The sequence below is a fragment of the Hyperolius riggenbachi genome, chromosome 11 (assembly GCF_040937935.1).
Source record: "Hyperolius riggenbachi isolate aHypRig1 chromosome 11, aHypRig1.pri, whole genome shotgun sequence".
Taxonomy (NCBI): Eukaryota; Metazoa; Chordata; class Amphibia; order Anura; family Hyperoliidae; genus Hyperolius; species Hyperolius riggenbachi.
The window spans coordinates 27,049,592-27,073,169 of NC_090656.1; the positions used below are offsets into that span (position 1 = coordinate 27,049,592).

The following is a 23,578-nucleotide window of genomic DNA, read 5'->3' on the forward strand; positions in this document are numbered from 1 at the left end:
CAATATACAGGTGATAAGCATCTTGCATGTGCAAGCTACTTATCACCTTGGATAGCATCAGTCCAAATGGGCCCAATTCAATTCACTTATTCTCCTTTGTTTCTCTTCGGGGATAATTTTTCATCTTCTGTTAAAATAATTTTTCGGCACTCTACAATTGAAAAACGTACCAAAAAGTAGGTAAAAGGGTAGAGTCAGGGCCCGTTTCCACTATCGCGAATCCGCATGCGTTGCCCGCATGCGGATTCGCACAGTCAGTACAAGTGGATGGGACTGTTTCCACTTGTGCGTTTCCCCGCACGTTTTTCTGTGCAGAAAAAATCTGCAGGGTAGGGCCCTCAGAATTCGCCTGCGTGTGGAATGCAGGCGAATCGCACACAATGTATTTAATAGGGAAATCGCATGCGTTTTCCCTATGCGTTTTTTGCCGCGATTTCGCATGCGATTTCGCATAGGTATTAATGTTAATTTACACAGGCAGTGACATGGTTAAATTCGCATACAGCCTTACCTATGCGAAATCGCATGCGAAATCACGGCAAAAAACGCATGCGGAATCGCACCCGCATGCGATTTGCCTGCGGTGATTCGCCGGCGATTCCGCAACGCTATAGTGGAAACGGGCCCTCAAAAGTATTCTTGCTTGCTGGCGGCTTGAAAGACATTTAATTCATAAGATGTGAAAATATCCCCTAGGAAAAAACTTGGAGAAAAGGGGAAGTGGATTGGGCCTATTGACCTTTATTCAATTAACTTTTTTCTCCTAGGAGATACCTTTCATATTCTCTTTAAAATAACTTTTAAGCATTTTACAATTGAAAATATCACCTAGGAGAAAACTCAGGAGAAAAAGTGAAAAGCATATGGGTCCATATGCAATTAACTTTTTCTCCAGAGTTATCTCCTAGAAGATCATTTTCATCTTCTCTTTAAGCCAACTTTTTAGCATTCTACCATTGAAAAAATACCCATAAGTTGGTGGAAAAAATTATTTTGAGTATTATTTTGCTTGCTGGTGGCTTAAAGGGACCCTGAGCAGTAAAAATAAACAAAATCAGTACTTACCTGGGGCTTTCTCCAGCCCACCGTAGGTCGGGAGGTCCCCCGGCGTCCTCCTGGCTCCTCTCCCGGTCTCGTTGCAGAATACACCACCGGCGACACCGGGACCAAGTGTCGGGCTGACACTTCCTTATCGGTGACGCTACACGTCATCACTGTGCATGTGCGGCCGCCGTGATGACGTGTAGCAGCCGGCGTGACGACGCGTAGGTCGGACTTTGTTTATTTTTAGTGCTCAGGGTCCCTTTAAAATGAATTTTATGAAGTTGTGAAAATATCACCCGAGAGGAAACTCCAGAGAAAACGGAGAAAAAGTAATGTGTTTTGAGAGGTAAGACACAAAATTATGGCCCGCATATAAATTTACATTTTCTCCTGAGTTTTCTTGTAGGTGATATCTTAATACCTTTTTATAAAATGTTTTTTTAGATCACCAGCAAGTAAGAATATACTCAAAATAACTTTAATAGCAATGTTTAACCAACTTTTAAGTACTTTTTTTTATTTGTTAAAAGTGCTGAATGAAAATCATCTCCTAGGAGATAACTCAGGAGAAAAGTGAATTGCATATGGGCCATGGTCATAAAATGTTTTTTAAACCACCAGCAAACTAAAAGAAAAAAAAAACTCAAGTAAATGTTGGTAGTACTTTTTAACCAAGGTATATTTTCTATTGAAACTGTTAACTTCTTCTCTTTTTCTCCTAGGCGATATGTTCACACCTTTTCAATAAATGCTTTTTAATCCGCCACCAGCAAGCAAAAAAACTCTTGAGATAAATTTTACAGTACTTTTCACCTACTTTTTAGTACTTTTTTTATTTCATTGCAAAGTACTAAAGAAAACCTGAACTGAAAATTAAAAGTCAAAATAAGCATACACAAGTCATACTTACCTTCCATGTAGTCTACTCCTCAGTGTGTTTCTCCTGTCCTGCGTCCTGTTTGTTCACTGTGATCAAGGGAATTTTCCGTCCTCCATTTTGAAAATAGCCATTACCCATAACAGCTTTCTGGTCAGCACACAGTTAAACTGTAGCATCGCCCACTTGAGCCATAGGGAAACATGGACATTACCTGGTACATCAGTTTTCCTCTCAGCTATAACTGACAACAACTGATATTTTACTGACAGCAACTGATATATTTCAGATCTGACAAAATATTGTCAGAACTGGAAGGGATCATTGTCAGAAGAAAATGGTAGATGCTGAGAGGAACTGATGGCAAGGTAACTCTGTAATGTTCATTTGAAGTTACCTCGTGTGTTTATTTTAAATATTTTTACTCAGTACAGGTTCTCTTAAAAAGTTATTTTAAATAGAAGAAGATTGAAAATTATCTCCTAGGTAGGGATGCTCAAATCCAAATCCGGGAAAACCCAGATAGTTGCTATCCGGATTTCTCCCAGTAAACCTGTGCGGGGAGGGCGGGGGGGTCAAGCTTACCTGTCTGACGTCTTCTTCGTCCGTCCCTGGCACCTCCCACGATGTGGTCCACACGCATCATGTGACTACAAACACTTCCTCCTTCAACCCGGAAGGAGGAAGGATTTGTAGTCACTTGACCGCCGCGTGGAGCGCATCTTGGGAGGTGCCAGGGACGGACGAAGAAGACGTCAGACAGGTAAGCTTGACCCCCCGCCCTCCCCGCACAGGTTTACTGGGAGAAATCCGGATAGCAACTATCTGGGTTTTCCCGGATTCGGATTTGAGAATCCCTACTCCTAGAAGAAAGCTAGGAGAAAAAGTTTATTAAATAATATCTGTTTATTTCATGCATTACTTCTCCTTGCAGTTAAAGGACAACCGAGGTGACATGTGACACATGATGAGATAGACCTGTGTATGTACAGTACCAAGCACACAAATGACTATGCTAACTACAATCAGAGAAAGAACATGTGTGCATCAACCAAGTGAACCTGACAAATCTGGCTTTGCAAATTTGGCCTATTGGCTAATCACGAGACATTGCTCATGCAAATAAGCATTTGCTTTCGCATGCCTAAATATGCAGGGTCAAAACCAAAAACCGCGAAACAATCGCCCTGCGGGAATGTCTCGTGATTAGCCAATAGGCCAAATTTGCAAAGCCAGATTTGTCAGGTTCACTTGGTTGATGCACACATGTTCTTTCTCTGTTGTAATTAGCATTGCATTTCTTTTTTCTGACGGCAGGTAGTGAGTGGCTTGTTTTAGGAGGTGAGAGCCCTGGAGCAGGCTATTTGCGCCTGTCCGCCCCTTATGTGTGTTGCGCCCAGGTTATGCGCATATAGCAGAACGCAATGGACGTTGAGGTAAGTGCCTGTTTTTAATCTTGGGAGGTGTGTGCGGGCGGCTCTTCCCGGCGCTGGCCACGCTGGGGAGATCGCCTGCACCCCCCAGCCTCCACCTCCGGGGTGCCGCTGTGTGGTTTCCAGGCGGTGAGAGTGCCTGGGACCCCCGCGGCCCCCTGGTTGTATGGGGGCAATGGGAAGCCTCCTCGTGGCGCCCCTGGATAGTGCTATATAGCATGAACTAATTCCCGCAGGGCGATTGTTTTGCGGTTTTTGGTTTTTGACCCTGCATATTTAGGCATGCGAAAGCAAATGCTTATTTGCATGAGCAATGTCTCGTGATTAGCCAATAGGCCAAATTTGCAAAGCCAGATTTGTCAGGTTCACTTGGTTGATGCACACATGTTCTCTGTTGTAATTAACACAAATGACTATGCTGAGTTTCTTTTTTCTTTCTATGCCTGAAAAAGTTAAAAATCAGGTATGAAAGTAACTGTCGTTTCTGTCCGGGTCGGAACCGTGTCGGGCAATAGCGTAGCCCTCACTGATAAGGAATTACAGCCATAAAACAGTTTCCTGTCAGTAAATGGCTTCTGAGAGCAGTAAAGAGATTAAATGGGTCAATAGTTCATAGGTTTGAGCTCTGGCACACTTCAATAAGGGTGTCATTGAGCAGAGACAATAAAACAGTAAAAACGTATAAACCAGATTTAAATATAAAATAACATTGTGGGATTTCAAAAAAAAAATCAATTTTTAGGAGAAGGAGGATAGATACTATTGCTTATCTCATCAGATTATTTTCACCTCGTGTGTCCTTTAAGGAAAAAAATAAGCTTTGTGAATCAACCCCCTAATCGTTTTGCAGCTGTAAATAATGGGCTTGATTCACTAACTGGTGCAAATCACCTAATTAGCATGCCTAAAGAGTTTGGGCATGCTAACTAGGGTGTTAACTAGGGTGTTAATGCATGATTTATACATATTGGGCTTGATTCACAAAGCAGTGCTAAGTGTTAGCACGCTTGTGAAAAGCCCTGTATCATGCCAAAAATCACTGATCGCACGGTTTGTGGTGTGCCGAAAAGATTGCGCGGCGCGACGTTAACGTCGCCCCCTTTGCGTGAAAAGTGACCACCGGTACCCTGAAAACGTTGCACCCAGTGCGACCATAACGGCACATAGGGTGCAACGATAATGTCGCATTGATGCAACATTATCGTCGCACCCTATACGCCATTAAGGTTGATGTTTCCAGGGCACTGGGGGTCACTTTTCACATGAAAGGTGCGTCGCACCGCGCAATCTTTTCGGTGCACCGCAAACCGTGCGATCAGTGATTTTTGGCATGATACAGGGCTTTTCACAAGCGTGCTAACACTTAGCACTGCTTTGTGAATCAAGCCCAATATGTATAAATCATGCATTACAACATAACGTCGCTTTGTGAATAAGCCCCACCAAAATGCTTATCTATTTTATTTTTTTATGTTGACCAGAAAGCACATGAAAAAAATGGGAAATTCCTGTACTCGCTCGCCCTTTCCCCTCGCTGTCCAAGGTGCTGAACTCCAAGCAACTAAAACAGCGTGAAGTGTTACGCTGGAGAATCAGAGAGGGCAAGGTTTTCGGCAGATACGGTCTATGAAAATTGACTGCGTTCCGCATTGATTGACATTTGCAGCAAGATATGTAGAGTCCGCTGATTAATGCACTATCTTTTGGCAAAGTAAGTCCGGTCTAAAGATTTTATGGATGTTTTCGCTGTATAGTGAAATGTGCCGCGCGACTGCTCTCATTGTCTATTCCATGATCATTAGGAGGCAGCGGAAAGCTGTAGAGGTCAAACCTAGACAGTCAAGAAAGATGGAGAGATCCATACCGGCCCAACCTTGCTGTCATCGCCCATAACACAAGACCGCTGCAGAAATCCTGATGGCACACATTAGAGTGTGACCCTTTTTCTCGAACAAAAAGAATGTGAGATGTTCCGTGTTCTCTAGAAAGCTCTTTAGAGAGAATGAATTGGCCTTGGAAGGGTTATAGGGAGGTCAAATCACATCATTCTTGTTACAACCCCTTAAGGTGAATAAATAGAGTTTCTTTTCAAGTATTAGTATTATTATTTTATTTTTTATTTTTTTTTGCTTTTGGTAAAGTTACCATTTATTTTCTTATTTTTATTCTTAGAATTTTATTTGTAAAAAATAAATAAATAAATAATATAATAAATGGCATAACCAACAATTCACGACATCAACCTTTGTGTAGCTGAATGCCATTGACTATTTTCTTTCAACAATACTCTGCTGCTGCAATAACTCAGGAACCCCCCCCCCCCCCCCTGAAAACCATGGTAACAGTATGCGGCTTGGTAAAAAAAAAAAGATCACTGGAATCCTCGTCTGTCTGTTTGTGCCATTGTTTAACAAGTGTGCACAAAGCAGGAAGTAAAAAATGTTGCACGCCTTTAATCTTTTTAATGGCAAAGATATGTTAGGCCCTTTCAGATGGGCGACTATTTGACAAGCAGTTCAGCCTACCGTCTGTCGCCCACCAGTGCAATTTGGGTGCAATTTAAATGCAGCCAAATTGCAGCGGTTGTAACACCACGTGTGTTAAGCATTAACAAGCGGTGGTGTTACTGGACAGTGGAAGAATGTATGATTAAGAAAAAAGCGGCCCTTTAAATAAGCACCATCCAGTTGAATAATCAATATTAAATCACAAAATATCTTTATTATGGTACATAATTGTCAAACACAACACATGGTTCATATGGAGAGTATGGAAAATACAACCACATACATAATATTAATGCATAAACCCATATGCCAATAGCCAATGCAGAAGATAAAAACAATTAAAAACAACACATATCACACAGCCTTGCCATATCAATATTATTGCACAATCCCATGATAGGGTCAATCAGTTTATATATATAAATATATGTGTGTGTGTCAATGCACACATAAAAATGAAAACACCACCCAGGGTTTATAATAAAACCCTGTAGTGGATGAACCCGGGTTCAGTAACAAAGTGCAGTGCAAACCAAAAACAAATAAATAACCACATACAATATACAGTGTGCTAATTGCAGTAAAAGTCAATATATATAGATAACTTAAGTGCAAGGAGGAGCAGCCTGTAGATAAGGTGCACAATGAAGTGAGGTATATATAAATAAAGTGCTAAGAAGAATATAGATACTTAGCCCAAGTAAGATTCCTGAGAAGGGAGTGCAAAATGGCAAGGCAGGCAGAGGTTCCCCTCAGAATAGGTCCCACTAGTTCCGCGGACAGCCGTCCGCTTTCTCAAGGAGAGGAGACGCTCTCCTCTCCTTGAGAAAGCGGACGGCTGTCCGCGGAACTAGTGGGACCTATTCTGAGGGGAACCTCTGCCTGCCTTGCCATTTTGCACTCCCTTCTCAGGAATCTTACTTGGGCTAAGTATCTATATTCTTCTTAGCACTTTATTTATATATACCTCACTTCATTGTGCACCTTATCTACAGGCTGCTCCTCCTTGCACTTAAGTTATCTATATATATTGACTTTTACTGCAATTAGCACACTGTATATTGTATGTGGTTATTTATTTGTTTTTGGTTTGCACTGCACTTTGTTACTGAACCCGGGTTCATCCACTACAGGGTTTTATTATAAACCCTGGGTGGTGTTTTCATTTTTATGTGTGCATTGACACACACACATATATTTATATATATAAACTGATTGACCCTATCATGGGATTGTGCAATAATATTGATATGGCAAGGCTGTGTGATATGTGTTGTTTTTAATTGTTTTTATCTTCTGCATTGGCTATTGGCATATGGGTTTATGCATTAATATTATGTATGTGGTTGTATTTTCCATACTCTCCATATGAACCATGTGTTGTGTTTGACAATTATGTACCATAATAAAGATATTTTGTGATTTAATATTGATTATTCAACTGGATGGTGCTTATTTAAAGGGCCGCTTTTTTCTTAATCATACATAGTTCCTTATTGACCCGAGCACATTCAGTATTTACACAATAGTGTGCGGATTTTCCTTTGGGACAGTGGAAGAATGCAACACGTCGAGTCTGAGCATGGCTGAGGCAGCCTTCAGTTCTGACTCCATGGGCGGCCACCTGTAGAGCGCCGATATCGAGCGCTAACAAGTGCCCCGCCGGTGCAGGAGAGCAGCTGGCAGGTGGTGAATTCACCGCTTATTAGTTGCCCGTGTGAAAGAGCCCTTAATTGTATGCAGAGAAAGATCAACAAGATCTTGGAGGTGTGGACAGTCCGCCCCACTGAAAAGGCCATCAGGTTCTCTCTATGTCGAGCGCGTGGGGAGACATCTATAAAAAAAAGGCTCCTGGAAATTTGGGCGCCAAGTAATGCCGATAGTAATATATTGGTATTAAATGCCGATATTTTCTTATAGCCAAACCTAACCCGACTCTCACACAGAACCCTCCCACCCGACACCTAACCTTTACCCCCTCTGCACACACTACCTACCTAATGCCTATCCCTTAACCACCCCCCCCCCCCCGGTACAAATTACCTACCTAAGGCCTAACTTTTAAACCCCCCACCGCACAAACTACCTACCTAACCCTTAAGCCCCCCACCATGCAAATTATCTACGCAACGCCTAATCCTGAAACCTCCCACAACACAAATTACCAACCTAATACCTAACCCTTAACCCCCCCAATCGCAAAAATTACCTACCTAACGCCTAACCCTTAAAACCCCAACTGCAAAAATTATCTACCTAATGCCTAACCTTTACCCCCCTCACCGCACACACTACATGCCTAATGCCTAACCTTTAACCCCCCACCGCACAAATTACCTACCTAACCCTTAACCCCCACCGCACAAATGATCTATGTAACGCCTAACCCTCAAACACCCCTTACACACAAACTACCTACCTAATGCCCAATCCTTAACCCCCCCATACACAAATTACCTACATAACACCTAACCTTTACTTCCCATCACCGCAAAACTACCTGCCGAATGCCTAACCTTAACCCGCCCACCGCACACATTACCTACCTAACGCCTAACCCTTAAACCCACCACTGCACAAACTACCTACCTAACCTTTAACCTCCCACCGCACAAATTATCTACGTAACACCTAACCCTGAACCCCCCCCACTTCACAAATTACCTACCTAACGCCCAACCCTTAACCCCCCCCCACCACCACTGCACAAACTACCTACCTAACCCTTAAGCCCCCCACCATGCAAATTATCTACGTAACGCCTAATGCTTAAACCTCCCACTGCACAAATTACCAACCTAATACCTAACCCTTAACCCCCCCAATCACATAAATTACCTACCTAACGCCTAACCCTTAACCCCCACCAACTGCAAAAATTATCTACCTAATGCCTAATCTTTACCTCCCTCACCGCACACACTACATGCCTAATGCCTAACCTTTAACCACCCACCGCACAAATTATCTATGTAACGCCTAACCCTGAAACACCCCCTACACAGAAACTACCTACCTAATGCCCAATCCTTAACCCCCCCCATGCACAAATTACCTACCTAACGCTTAACCTTTACTTCCCATCACCACATACACTACCTGCCTAATGCCTAACTCTTAACCCGCCCACATTACCTACCTAATGCCTAACCCTTGAACCCACCACTGCACAAACTACCTACCTAACCCTTAACCTCCCACCGCACAAATTATCTACGTAACACCTAACCCTGAAACCCCCCACTGCACAAATTACCTACCTAACACCCAACCCTTAAGCCCTCCCTAGTGATGATCATATTCAACAAATTACGATTTCGCTACATTTCACGTAAATTTTATCTTTTTATTAGTCATTCATAATTTTCGCATAAAATTTAGCAAAATTTCGTGTATCTACTTGCCAACTTTAGCAGTGATTAGCAAAGCCCCCATACATGGTAGTGACACCACAATTGCTACATATGTTAAGGAGAATCGTGGGTACAAGTCAACAAAAAGAATTTAGCAAGAAGACCTTAAAGTTTTTGAGAAACTTGATTTTAAAAATGCAAGTAAAAAATGTTTTTTAAACTTAGAAAAATGACAGTTTAAAAACCATTTTCTTTGCATATTTAAAATCGAGTTTCTCGAAAACTACAAGGTATTTTTGAAAATTCTTTTACATACAAAATTAAATACGATTTTCTCTGAAATTTCGTATTACAATTACGATGCGTAATTGCAAATTTTGATGCAAAATTGCGCACATGCAAAACCTCGGCCCACTACTGCCCCTCCCACTCACACACACAAACTACCTACCTAATGCCTAAACCCCCCACACGCCAGCTACCCAAGGGCCCATTTCCGCTAGCCACAGTCCGATGCGATGATCACATTGCATCACATCCATGACAAAAAAAAGCCCCGCAAATTATGCATTTCGGCGCCTATGGTGCCTGGTAAATAGCAAATTTCTGCTCGGGCACCAAATTACTAATATTTTGCATTGGTGGTGCCCACTTGCCACATGCATCCTTTTTGACTGCTTCAATCTATAGTACAGAAAACGTGTTTTTTTTTTCAGTGAGGGATGGGGCTACGGAGTCGCCAGACTCTGAGCTTGGCGACTATTTTACAAGAGCAAGACCCGGCAGGTAATTTTACCTTTACAGGAGAAGAGGATCCCTTGAACATGTGTTTTATGTTGGATAAGAGAGAGGATTAGAAATATTATAGCAAGACAAGTAGCAATACTATCAATTATATATTCCCTCTTATGCACTTTTGGAATCCTCTAGAGCACAGGTGTCAAACTCAAGGCCTGCGGGACGAATGTGGCCCTCCTCTGCATTTTATGTGTCCGCTGAGAGCTTAAAATGTCCAGCACACAGCCGTCCCATACAAAGGAGCACATGGCTGACAGTGTTTTTGGTTGAAACACTGTGAGTTTGAGTAGGGGGATAGAAACAACCCACGGGCTACGAGCAAAATTGGCATGTGGCCCCCTCCTGGTATCCACACTCCATTTTACCTAAAAAAACAAAAACGAAAAACACACCCACAACTCCCTTTTTCCCTGGCACCCTCCCCCCCTTTTGTTTTCCCTGGCAGCCGCATGCTCTATTCTTCCATACCTCCAGCTCTCGATCACGTGACATGCATTGGGAGCCAGAGGTATGCAGCATAGAGCATGTGGCTATCAGGAAGGTCAGAAGAGACACAACACAGCACCGAAACAGGTAAATATTACACACACACAGAACATTTTTTATCACACTTTTCTCCTGGCGGACTCAAAGCGCCAAAGCTGCAGCCACTAGAGGGCGGTCTATATGTAGCAGTGTTAGAGAGTCTTGCCTAAGGATCCTTACTGAATAAGTAGGTGCTGTCTTACTGAACAGGCAGAGCTGAGATTTGAACTCTGGTGGCCTGTGTAGGAGGCAGAGCCCTTAACCAGTGCACTATCCAGTCATTGCTCCATTGCACTGCTATGCAGAAGGGGAAGAAGTAGCAGGCCCCCATGGTCCCCCAACCCCCTATAGTCCTCTAGGTCCCATCCCCCCTTTAGAGTTTGAGACTGTTAAATCTCAATAAACAGTTTGTCCCGGCGTGACTTAGACTGTGTTTGGCCCCTTATGTGATTGAGTTTAAAACCCCTGCTCTAGAGTGCATCTCAGGCCACAAAGATAGGTTAAAAAAAATTTTTTGTACTCAGGCTAAAATCTAATAACAAATTATTATTTGGGAAGTTTTTTCAGTATATATAAAATCTTTGATCCTCATGTGGCATTATTCAGTAACAGTAGGATTCACACACGTTAGTTCATCACACCGCAAATGTACAAGAATTTGCCAATCTTGCTAGTGATGAGCACACATTTCGCATAGTTTGGCATTGAAACGTGCAATTATGATGCAAAATCGTAAGGCAAAATTTGGGAAAAATCAAATCATGAATTTCGCCGGTAATTGTAATCATTCGTAATTTTGAGAAAATGTTTGTGTAATTATTGTGTAATTTCGTGCCGACTTTAGTGGTTAAATAGCAAAGCCCCCATGCAAGCTATTTCCACCAATTGCTATACAGTGGCTTGCAAAAGTATTCGGCCCCCTTGAAGTTTTCCACATTTTGTCACAATACTGCCACAAACATGAATCAATGTTATTGGAATTTCACATGAAAGACCAACACAAAGTGGTGCACACGTGAGAAGTGGATCGAAAATCATACATGATTCCAAACATTTTTTACAAATAAATAACTGCAAAGTGGTGTGTGCATAATTATTTAGCCCCCTTTGGTCTGAGTACAGTCAGTTGCCCATAGACATTGCCTGATGAGTGCTAATGACTAAATAGAGTGCACCTGTGTGTAATCTAATGTCAGTACAGATACAACTGCTCTGTGAGGGCCTCAGAGGTTGTCTAAGAGAATATTGGGAGCAACAACACCGTGAAGTCCAAAGAACACACCAGACAGGTCAGGGATAAAGATATTGAGAAATTTAAAGCAGGCTTAGGCTACAAAAAGATTTCCAAAGCCTTGAACATCCCACGGAGGACTGTTCAAGCGATCATTCAGAAATGGAAGGAGTATGGCACAACTGTAAACCTACCAAGACAAGGCCGTCCACCTAAACTCACAGGCCGAACAAGGAGAGCGCTGATCAAAAATGCAGCCAAGAGGCCCATGGTGACTCTGGACGAGCTGCAGAGATCTACAGCTCAGTTGGGGTAATTTGTCCATAGGACAACTATTAGTCGTGCACTGTACAAAGTTGGCCTTTATGGAAGAGGGGCAAGAAGAAAGGCATTTTTAACAGAAAAGCATAAGAAGTCCCGTTTGCAGTTTGCCACAAGCCTTTCGGGGGACACAGCAACATGTGGAAGAAGGTGCTCTGGTCAGATGAGACCAAAATGGAACTGTTTGGCCAAAATGCAAAACGCTATGTGTGGCGGAAAACTAACACTGCACATCACTCTGAACACACCATCCCCACTGTCAAATATGGTGGTGGCAGCATCATGCTCGGGGGGTGCTTCTCTTCAGCAGAGACAGGGAAGCTGGTCAGAGTCGATGGGAAGATGGATGGAGCCAACTTTAGGGCAATCTTGGAAGAAAACCTTGTGGAGTCTGCAAAAGACTTGAGACTCCACAAGGTCAGCAGGACAACGACCCTAAACATAGAGCCAGGTCAACAATGGAATGGTTTAAAACAAAACATCTCCATGTGTTAGAATGGCCCAGCCAAAGTCCAGATCTAAATCCAATCGAGAATCTGTGGCAAGATCTGAAAATTGCTGTTCACAAATGCTGTCCATCTAATCTGATACGTGGGATGGAAGGTCTCACTTACCAAGAAAGGTTAGATAAACTGGGTTTATTTAGTCTAGAGAAAAGACGCCTTAGAGGAGATCTAATTACCATGTATAAATACATCAGAGGGCAATAAAATAGCTTGGCGGATGAGCTTTTTGTCCCTAGGCCTTCTCAAAGGACTAGAGGACATGATCTGCGCATGCAGGAAAAACGTTTTAGACATTTATTTAGGAAAGGGTTCTTTACAGTAAGAGTGATTAAGATGTGGAATGCATTGACACAGGAAGTCGTTATGGCAAACTGCATTTAAAGGGAGCTTAGATGCTTTCCTTGCGTTGAAAGACATCCATGGCTACAATTACTAGGTCAGTGGTTCCCAACCTTTTTGGAGTCGTGACACATCAAACCAAACGTTCAGATCTCCGTGACACGTAGACTAAATGCATGTAATGAGAGACAACGTTTCCCCACTAAATGCACATAAGAGACAACGTTTCACCAGTAAATGCAGGTAATGACAGACAGCCTTTCACCAGTAAATGCACGTAATGAGAGACAGTGTTTCCCCAGTAAATGCACATAATAAGAGACAGCTTTTCACCAGTAAATGCACATAAAAGACAGCTTTTCACCAGTACATGCACATAATAAGAGACCTCTTTTCACCAGTAAATGCCCATAATAAGAGACAGCTTTTCACCAGTAAATGCACATAATAAGAGACAGCTTTTCACCAGTAAATGCACATAATAAGAGACAGCTTTTCACCAGTAAATGCACATAAGAGTCAGCTTTTAACCAGTAAATGCACATAAGAGACAGCTTTTCACCAGTAAATGCACAAAATAAGAGACAGCTTTTCACCAGTAAATACACATAATAAGAGACATCTTTTCACCAGTAAATGCACATAATGACAAACAGCCAGTTGTCCCCAGTATATGTAGCCAAGGATATATGTGCCCAGTATATGTAGCCAGGTGTGTATGTGCCCAGTATATGTAGCCAGGTGTATATGTGCCCAGTATATTTAGCCAGGGGTATATGTGCCCAGTATATTTAGTCAGGTGTATATGTGCCCAGTATATTTAGTCAGGGGTATATGTGCCCAGTATATGTAGTCAGGTGTATATGTGCCCAGTATATGTAGCCAGGTGTATATGTGCCCAGTATATTTAGCCAGGGGTATATGTGCCCAGTATATTTAGCCAGGGGTATATGTGCCCAGTATATTTAGCCAGGGGTATATGTGCCCAGTATATGTAGTCAGGTGTATATGTGCCCAGTATATGTAGCCAGGTGTATATGTGCCCAGTATATGTAGCCAGGTGTATATGTGTCCAGTATATTTAGCCAGGGGTATATGTGCCCAGTATATTTAGCCAGGGGTATATGTGCCCAGTATATGTAGTCAGGTGTATATGTGCCCAGTATATGTAGTCAGGTGTATATGTGCCCAGTATATGTAGCCAGGGTGCTCTCCCTCTCTCCTCCGAAACGAAGTGCGTGGCAGGCAGAAGGGCGGAACTTACCTTCCGTGTCTCTGTCTTGTCGCCGGCGCGGGATGATTTGCCACTAATCTGGTCTGATCCAGAGCAGCGGCTGCTGCACCAGAACTTCCGGCGCTTGGAGCGACACGGAAGGTAAGTCCCGCCCACTGCAAATGCCTGATCGCAGTTCGCTCTGGAGGAGAGAGCAGGGGAGGAAGAGCACAAAGGTGAGAGAAGGGGAGGGGAGCTCTTCCTCCACTGCGCTGCTTTCCTCCGAGAGCTGACTGACACTGCGACACATACCCGAAGCTGCCACGACACATGTATGTGTCGCGGCACATGGGTTGGGAACCACTGTACTAGGTAATGCCTAATGATGTTGATCCAGGGATTTTATCTGATTGCCATCTGGAGTCGGGAAAGAATTTTTCCCTTTTGGGGCTAATTGGACCATGCCTTGTAAGGGTTTTTTCGCCTTCCTTTGGATCAACAGGGATATGTGAGGGAGCAGGCTGGAGTTGTACTTTGTACTGGTTGAACTCGATGGACGTATGTCTTTTTTCAACCAAAATAACTATGTAACTATGTAATCTGACTGAGCTGGAGCTGTTTTGCAAAGAATAATGGGCAAGGATTTCAGTCTCTAGATGTGCAAAGCTGGTAGAGACATACCTTAAAAGACTGGCAGCTGTAATTGCAGCAAAAGGTGGTTCTACAAAGTATTGACTCAGGGGGCTGAATAATTACGCATACCCCACTTTGCAGTTATTTATTTGTAAAAAAATGTTTGGAATGATGTATGATTTTCGATCCACTTCTCACATGTACACCACTTTGTATTGGTCTTTCATGTGGAATTCCAATAAAATTGATTCATGTTTGTGGCAGTAATGTGACAAAATGTGGAAAACTTTAAGGGGGCCGAATACTTTTGCAAGCCACTGTATATGTTAAGGAGAATAGTGAGTGCAAGGCAAAAGAAAAAATTCTCAAAAAAAATAAATTGTCGTTTTTGAGAAAATTTATTTTAAAAATTCAAAGAAAAGTGTTTTTAAACTAATTTTTCTGAGTTTAAAAAAACATTTTTCTGTGCATTGTTTAAAATCTATTTTCTCAAAAACTACAAGGTCTTCTTGTTTAGTTTTTTTAAATTCTTGCTTGCCACTATTCTCCTTAACATATGTAGAAATTTTGGTGGCATTAGCTTGTATGGGGGCTTTCCTATTCACCGTTAAAATATGGCATGGCATTACGCATAAATTACGTGAAAATGCATGTAAAATTATGAATGATTATATGAAATCAATTAAATTAACAATAGGGATGCTCGTTCAGATTTCATGGAAATTAAATTTCCAAATTTCCGATCGGAAATTACATTTCCGCATCAAAATTCGGAAATCGGTAGTGGAGATGCGGTAGGCGAATTTTGGTGGAAATTTTCATGGAAATTGTGGAAATTGCTGCCGACTTTAACAATTTTCTCAAAAACTACAAAGTCTTTTTGAAAGATTTTTTTCCTCCTGTTCCTACTTTTCTGCTTAACCATTCCCTTAAAATGTGTGTGTGTGTGTGGGGGGGGAGAACTCCCTCCTATTTAAATTCAGCTGAGAATTTCCAAATGTGACATCTCCCCTCAAAAATGCCAAAACTAGTGCCCCTAAAATATATGTAAGTTCCTATTTGTAGTTTTTTTTTTTTTTTTTAAATCCCTTTATGTCCCCCAACATTTTTTTTCCTTTTAGCTACAGTAACAATGCAAATACAAATAACAGCAATGTTCCCATTTTGCATAAGATAAGGACACTATGACCAGAAGGTAATTTAATATCCCCTCCCCCCGAAGAGTTTCCACAGTAATATAAGCCTGCTGTCTAGGTGATGTTTGCTGAGGAAGGGACAGTAAGCTGTGATAGTGTGTTTGGGGGTTAAAAAAGGAGTCAAGTCACTCTTGGCATCACAGAGAAACAGTAAAGAATGAAACCAGCAGAAATATTTTTATTTTTTTTTCATATCACATTTCTCTTAAATCTGACTGGGAACACAAAAACAACAGCAAAGGTAAATAAGTAATTTCTTATTTCATGATTTCTTTTTCAGTTAATGGAGTTCCAGCTCACATTAAAGGGAACCTTAACTTATGGATGTTTCCTTTTAAACAATACCAGTTGCCTGACAGCCCTGCTGATCTCTTTGGCTGTAGTAGTGGCTGAATCACACCCTGAAAGAAGCATGCAGCTAATCTAGTCTGACTTCAGTCAAAGCACCTGATCGGCATGCTTGTTCGGGGGCTGTGTCTAAAGGTATTAGAGACACTGGACGAGCAGGACATACAGGCAACTGGTATTATTGTAAAAGGAAAAATCCATATCCTTCACAGTTTAGGAACCGTAGATACAAATTAAACACATTGATTCACTTACCTGGGGCTTCCCCAAGCCCCCAGCAGCCGTCCTATCCCGCGCCGCTCCTCGACGAGCCACTGTTCTCCTGCCGCCAGCTACTTTCGGTTTCGCCGCCGGGCCACTGCGCCTGCGCGGCTTTGGCCACGTGTATCCTTTCTTCGCGTTTCCCGCTATTGCAGAGGGGAACGCGAAGAAAGGATACGCTTGGCAGGGCTGCGCTGGCATCGACTTACAAGTCGAGGTATGGAACGGAGCGGTGGCGGGAGAACGGAGACTCGTGGAGACTTGGAGCGGGACAGGACAGCTGCTGGGGGCTTGCAGAGGCCCCAGGTAAGTGATACAATGTTTTTAATTTGTATTTACAGTTCCGCTTTAAGGCACCAAACAGAAACAAGGTATTTTATTTATTATTTTTTTTTTTCTTTTTTTTTTTAGTTTCAGATATACTCTGTGCAGTGGAAAAGAGAAGCTGAGGCATTAAAATCTGGGAAACTGTCCATACAATATATTTCCATTATTGAATAAAGGCTACGTCGAAAACTTTCCATGAAGCAAGATTTAATGATCAGGTTCAGGGACGTGATCTTCAGAGTACATTCACTGGAGCTGCATTTTATACATTTTAATGCAAATAACATTCTATCAAAAAATATTTTAACTTTTGAAAGACCTTTGAGACTTGCAGCTGCTGCCTGCTTCCTCATCTTCCCATCTTTAGTCTAACCCAGCCCTCTGCAGTGACATCAGCAGCAGGGGACTGCATTTCATAGGCCATCAGTTATTAGAGGTGTGGTTTCAATAAGGAGAGCTGTAATCTCCAACCCCTCTGCTACTGATGTTACTGCAGGGGGCTATGTTTAGACTGAGGAAGGGTTGGGGAAGTAACCGCCCACTGCAGGCCTGGCCAGTGACCAGAAAACAAAATATTTGGTAACAGGTAGTTTATGTTTTTTATAGGAAAAAAAGGAACATTCTGATAATGTTTTATGTGCATTTAAGCATAAAATATATATTGAATGTATGAATATATATTTATAAAATACATCTAAATTTGGAATGTAATTTATCAATCATGGGGCTTGATGCACAAAGCCGTGCAAACTGTTTAGCACGGGCGTGCTAAACAGTTAGCACGTGAAGTGCCGTTCGCGGACTTTTGCGCGTGAAAAGTGCCGCGATTCGCGCGATCGCGGACTTTTGCGTGCGCAATTTGCGCGCGCAAAAGTCCGTGAACAGCACTTCATGTGCTAACCGTTTAGTACACCCGTGCTTAACAGTTTGCACCGCTTTGTGAATCAAGCCCATGCTGTTGTGCAAATGGAATAGACATTAGGTGGAAAGTATAGGCAAATAGCAAGTCATCCCCAATAAAGGAGTGGTGCTGCAGGTGGTGACTACAGACCACTTCTCAGTTTCTATGCTTTCAGGCTGATGTTTTGGTCACTTTTTGAATGCTGGCGGTGCTTTCACTCTGGTGGTATCATATGGAGTCTACAACTTACACAAGTGGCTCAGGTAGTGCAGCTCATCCAGGATGGCACATCAATGCGAGCTGTGGCAAGAAGGTTTGCTGTGTCTGCATAGTGTCCAGAGCATGGAGGTTCTATCAGAAGACAGGCCAGTACATCAGGAGACGTGGGGGAGGCGGTAGGAGGGCAACAACCCAGCAGCAGGTCCACTACCGACTCGACTCCATGAGGGTGGTATGAGGGCCCGACATCCACAGGTGGAGGTTGTACTTACAGCCCAACACGTTTGGCATTTTCCAGAGAACACCAAGATTGGCTAATTCGCCACTGGTGCTTTTTACAGATGAAAGCAGGTTCACACTGAGCCCATGTGACAGACGTGACAGAGTCTGGAGAAGCCGTGGAGAATGTTCCACTGCCTGCAATATCCTCCATGCCATGACCGGTTTGGCAGTGGGTCAGTAATAGTGTGGGGTGGCATTTCTTTGGGGGTCCACACAGGCCTCCATGTGCTCACCAGAGGTAGTCTGACTGCCATTAGGTACCGAGTTGAGATCCTCAGACCCCTTGTGAGACCATATGCTGGTGCCAGGGCCGGGCCGAGGCATAGGCTGGAGAGGCTCCAGCCTCAGGGTGCAGTGTAGGAGGGGGCGCAGAATTCATTCAGCTGTCATTCCTAATTGTGTTTGAAGCAGAGAGAAATAAGAAAAAGGGATACATGGCAGTGACTGCAAGCCAGATAACTAGATATTAAGGTGTTGGGGAGGTTGTGGGCCCTGTGGCGCCTCTTAGTCTAATAGCAATCAGTGTGTGACGGCTGGGGTGGGGGGGATGGGGGGCGCACTTTGGTGTCTCAGCCTTGGGTGCTGGAGGACCTTGTCCCGGCTCTGGCTGGTGCGGAGTCAGGCCCGGCCCTAGACTTTTTGCCGCCTGAGGCAATTTTCGCCGCCGCCGCCCCCCCCCCAAGCCGTGGGTGTGGGGGGCCGCCCGAGCTGGAGGGGATAGCGGGCAGGAAGGGGGTATTGGGCCTAGCGGCAGGGAGGGGGGTTGGACCCCCCCCCCTCGCCTGGGTCCCCCGTCCTCCGCTCCGCTAAAGCTTTAAAAGTGACGTCGCTGGCTGCAGCTATGTGTAAGAGGCAACGGGCGGCAATTACTCACCTCTTCCTCGTTCCAGGCCAGCGTGCGCTCCACTGACGTCACTTCCTGCGGCGTAGCAGGAAGTGACGTCAGTGGAGCGCACGCTGGCCTGGAACGAGGAAGAGGTGAGTAATCCCCGCCCGTGGCCTCTTACAAATAGGTGCAGCCAGCACGGAACTTTTTAAAGCTGAAGGGGAGCGGAGGACGGGGGACCCAGGCGAGGGAGGGGGGGGTCCGACCCCCCTCCCCGCCGCTAGGCCCAACACCCCCTTCCTGCCCGCTATCCCCTCCAGCTCGGGCGGCCCCCCACACACATGGACGGGCGGGTGCCGCTCCCCCAGAAGTGCCGCCTGAGGCAAACGTTTCACCCTGCCTCATGGGCGGGCCGGCCCTGTGCGGAGTGTGTCAGCAGTTCCTGCAAGACAAAGGCATTGATGCCATGGACTGGCCCGCCAGTTCCCCAGACCTGAATCCAATTGAGCACATCTAGAACATCATGTCTCAGTCCATCCACCAATGCCACGCTGCACCACAGACTGCCCAGGAGCTGGTGGATGCTTTAGTCCAGGTCTGGGAGGAGATCCCTCAGGAGACCATCCGCCACCTCATCAGGAGCATGCCCAGGCTTTGTAGAGGTACGTATACTTGTATACTCTGTGTCTGTATATGTTGTGTAGCAGAAGTGATGTATTTAAATAAAAAGAAAAGACAGAACACTGCAAGAATTTATTTTTACTCATGCAAATCTACCGTTTGGTTATTTTCCCTCTTCTCCAGCCACCAGTAAAATTATGAAAGCTGAAAATCATTTATCAAGTGATTAAGTGCTGCCTGACTCTTTTGATGCTTTATCACATTCTGAAATCAAAATCAAATAGTGTCACTTTTGGCATGTACTTGTATGGAATGGCGCTGGCTGCGAAAGGCGGCAATCAGACCTTTTAATGTGGCGTGTGGTGAAGAGTCACCATGATGAGCTCTGAGATAACTTTTGAAGTGGGAAATGAAGTATTTCTGACGGTCGGGTAGCAAGATTGGGATAATGGTATTTAAAGATCTGAGGGACTTTCTGTACACAGAAGAAAATTCGCAACACTTGAGGCCTGGTTTGTTAAGCAACTCCGGACCGATGAACACTGAAGTCAGTCGGCCAGTTTTCTCAAAGCATGAATGTTTTTTCTTCTTAAAGTGGTCTGAAACGCTTACATAACATTCAATAAAAAAGGGTTTTCCTACTTTTTATTACTCATACAGTTATCACATTTGCTTTTGTGCACACGTAATATTTTCTGTTTACAAATTGCAAGTTTCCAAAGTGTAGTTTTTCTTACCCTTAAAGCTGGCATTGCATTTTATTCTTTTTCTATTATAACTGCTCTTTATTATATATTAAAATCTTCTAATGAGCTGTTCTGAACACTGTGTGTTGTTTTGTTTACATTCCAGTGTTGATACATTTGAGTTTAACAAGTAAAAAAAGATACTGTTATCTTCAGTTTGGATGCGGATTTGAAGCTGAATAGCAGGAGAAAGTGCTTTGTTTAACCATTTCAGTGATGTTCTGCTAGAATTTATTTCTGGGATAGTAGCTTTCAAGCTGTGAGGAATCTTTTAGAGCAAAGTAGAAATGCTGGCTTTCAGACCACATTAAACTGTTCTAACTAGCAGGGGGAACTATTATGCATGATAATAAGAAACTTCTTAAATCCTACTTAATAGTAGTGTGATCCTCCCTAGCTGCCACCCCTCCTGCTTGCAGGGGCATTGTATTTATTTGAGGTTGCGATGCCCCCTCTTGCTCCTGCGTATAGCCGGCTCTGGCCTATGGTGGTGCTGGCTGCACCCAAATATCCTGTGCTGTTTTTAAAGCACTCATCCACACCACCACTGGTACAGATGAGTTATCCAGCAAACTGGCCTGGATGAGGATCAATGAAATGTTTTAAGCGGACCTGAACTCAGAACTTCCTATCTTCTCTAAAAGATAAGCAACAGCATAATAACCTTTACAGGAAAACATTTCTTTGTTACAGCTGATACAAATCCTGCAATATATCTGCAGTGTGTCTACTTCCTGCTTTTTATGGAAGCAGACATAGGGTTAACATCCTGTGTTAACAAATTAGCTGCTCTGTCATAGCAGTCGGCTGACACAGCTGAGAGATCAAATTACAACTTGTGCTTAGTCACAGACATGGAGGAATTAGACAGGCTAAACTCTCTAAATACATACAGGGTGCATTTCTCTGTGTTTTCCTTCTGTCCTGTGCAAGAGTTTAAAGTGAGATGAAACTCCATATTAAATGAAATGAAAAAAAAAATCATCAAGTAAGAAATTATTTATTTAGCTTGGCTACAGGGGCGTAACAATAGACCCTGCAAAGGATGCAGCCACAGGGGGGCCCCAGAAGCCACCAGGGGCCCTGTCTTGAGAGACTGACAACTAAGGGCAAGGAGAGAAAAAGCTTTCCGCTTTCTGCACAATTGTTCTAATGACTGCATCTGCTCAGCCACTGATAAGGAATCATGCAAAGTTTTGTAGCCAAAGATTTGTAGACAGTCCCTATTTAGTGTGCAGGGGGAGGGGGCCCCATCCAAAGTTTTGCAGGGGGACCCAGTGATTTCTAGTTACGCCCCTGCTTGGCTATCCTATTGTTTTTAGTGTTCACTATCAGATTTAGGTTAACCTCCCTGGCGGTAAGCCCGAGCTGAGCTCGGGCTATGCCGCCGGGAGGCACCGCTCAGGCCCCGCTGGGCCAATTTGCATAATTTTTTTTTGTTACATGCAGCTAGCACTTTGCTAGCTGTGTGTAACCTCCGATCGCCGCCGCTGCCCGCCGATCCGCCGCTATACCCGTCGCCGCAGCCGCCCCCCCCCCCCAGACCCCGTGCGCTGCCTGGCCAATCAGTGCCAGGCAGCGCTGTGGGGTGGATCGGATTCCCCTTTGACGTCACGACGTCGATGACGTCGGTGACGTCATCCCGCCCCGTCGCCATGGCGACGGGGGAAGCCCTCCAAGAGATCCCGTTCTTTGAACGGGATCTCTTGATCTCCGTTCGCCGGCGGCGATCGGAGGGGCTGGGGGGATGCCGCTCAGCAGCGGCTATCATGTAGCGAGACATTGTCTCGCTACATGAAAAAAAAAAAAATTTAAAAAAAAAAAGGTATTTGCTGCCCCCTGGCGGATTTTAACAAACCGCCAGGGAGGTTAAATGTGATATGAAAACGGAAGAAAAGAATATTTCTCATACTGTACATCACCCAAATGCACACACGCAGCGGCGCACCCCCCCCCCCCTCCCTGCAAACAGCGTGGCCGACACTGTCACTGGCTCCAGCTCCCTGAGGCCCGGTTTGTGCAGCACTATTCACCAGGGTCCCATACGCCCCTCTTTGATGCCCTATCGGCGGCTTTGGTCAGAAAAATGGAAAGCAGTGTCCAGGGCATCAGCGTAGGGTACACAGGTGAGTTAAAGAGAAACCGTAACCAAGAATTGAACTTCATCTCAATCAGTAGCTGATTCCCCCTTTCCCACGAGAAATCTATTCCTTTTCACAAAAGGATCATGAGGGGTCTCTTCATCAGGGCCGTAACAATAGGGGTTGCATCCCCTGCCCCTGTGTGGGCGGGGGCTTTCGGGGGGAAGGAGGGGACGCAGCGCATTAAGGGGGGAGCAATGCAAGCACACGACTCCCCCGTCAGTGCTTCCTCCTCTAGCAATGGGCAGCAGCAGCAGGCATAGAAAAGGGAATGCAGACACCTATTTCTGCGTTCCACGTTCCCTTTTATATGCCTGCTGCTGCCCATTGCTAGAGTAGAGGAGGAAGCACTGACGGGGGAGCCGAAGGTGTGGGAGGGGGGAGTGACCCCCCCTCCCCACCGCTGTGTGTGGGTATTGCTCCCCCCTCATGCGCTGTGCCCCTGGGCACCTAATTGGATACCTGGTGTGGGGGGTAGAGGAGGGGGGCCCATCCAAAGTTTTGCAGGGGGGCCCGGGGATTTCTAGTTACACCCCTGCTCTGTATGGCTGATATTGTGGTGAAACCCCTCCCACAGTGTGACGTCAGGACCATGGTTCTGACATCACACTGTGGGAGCCTTGTTGCATTGTGGGAAATAACAGCTGTTTACAGCTGCCAAAAAAGCAAGCAGCATCTCCTTCCACTGACATCACCTGCCAGCAGTAAAAATGTCACCATGTGATAAATGCCAGAATGTAAATCAGGGAGAGGACAGATTTTACAATGGGCAAACACTGACTAAATCATTTATTAATCATTATTGTAAAAACTAAGCACTTTTTTAACGTAATTTTCACTGGAGTTCCTCTTTAACTGCGCTTTTTTCCAGTTGCGAATCCTGAACATCTTAATGCCTCCTTGCTCCTCTCTTTCCTCTTTTCAGACATC

General features: G+C 44.3%; 1 long non-coding RNA gene across 1 annotated transcript; it reads left to right on the plus strand.

Moving 5' to 3' along the window:
* The first annotated feature begins 2,209 nt into the window (after positions 1-2,209).
* Positions 2,210-17,066, plus strand: LOC137538563 (uncharacterized). The gene is made up of 3 exons (XR_011024831.1): positions 2,210-2,289; positions 4,836-5,065; positions 16,997-17,066. It is a non-coding gene; the product is annotated as an uncharacterized lncRNA (long non-coding RNA).
* Positions 17,067-23,578: the final 6,512 nt, after the last annotated feature.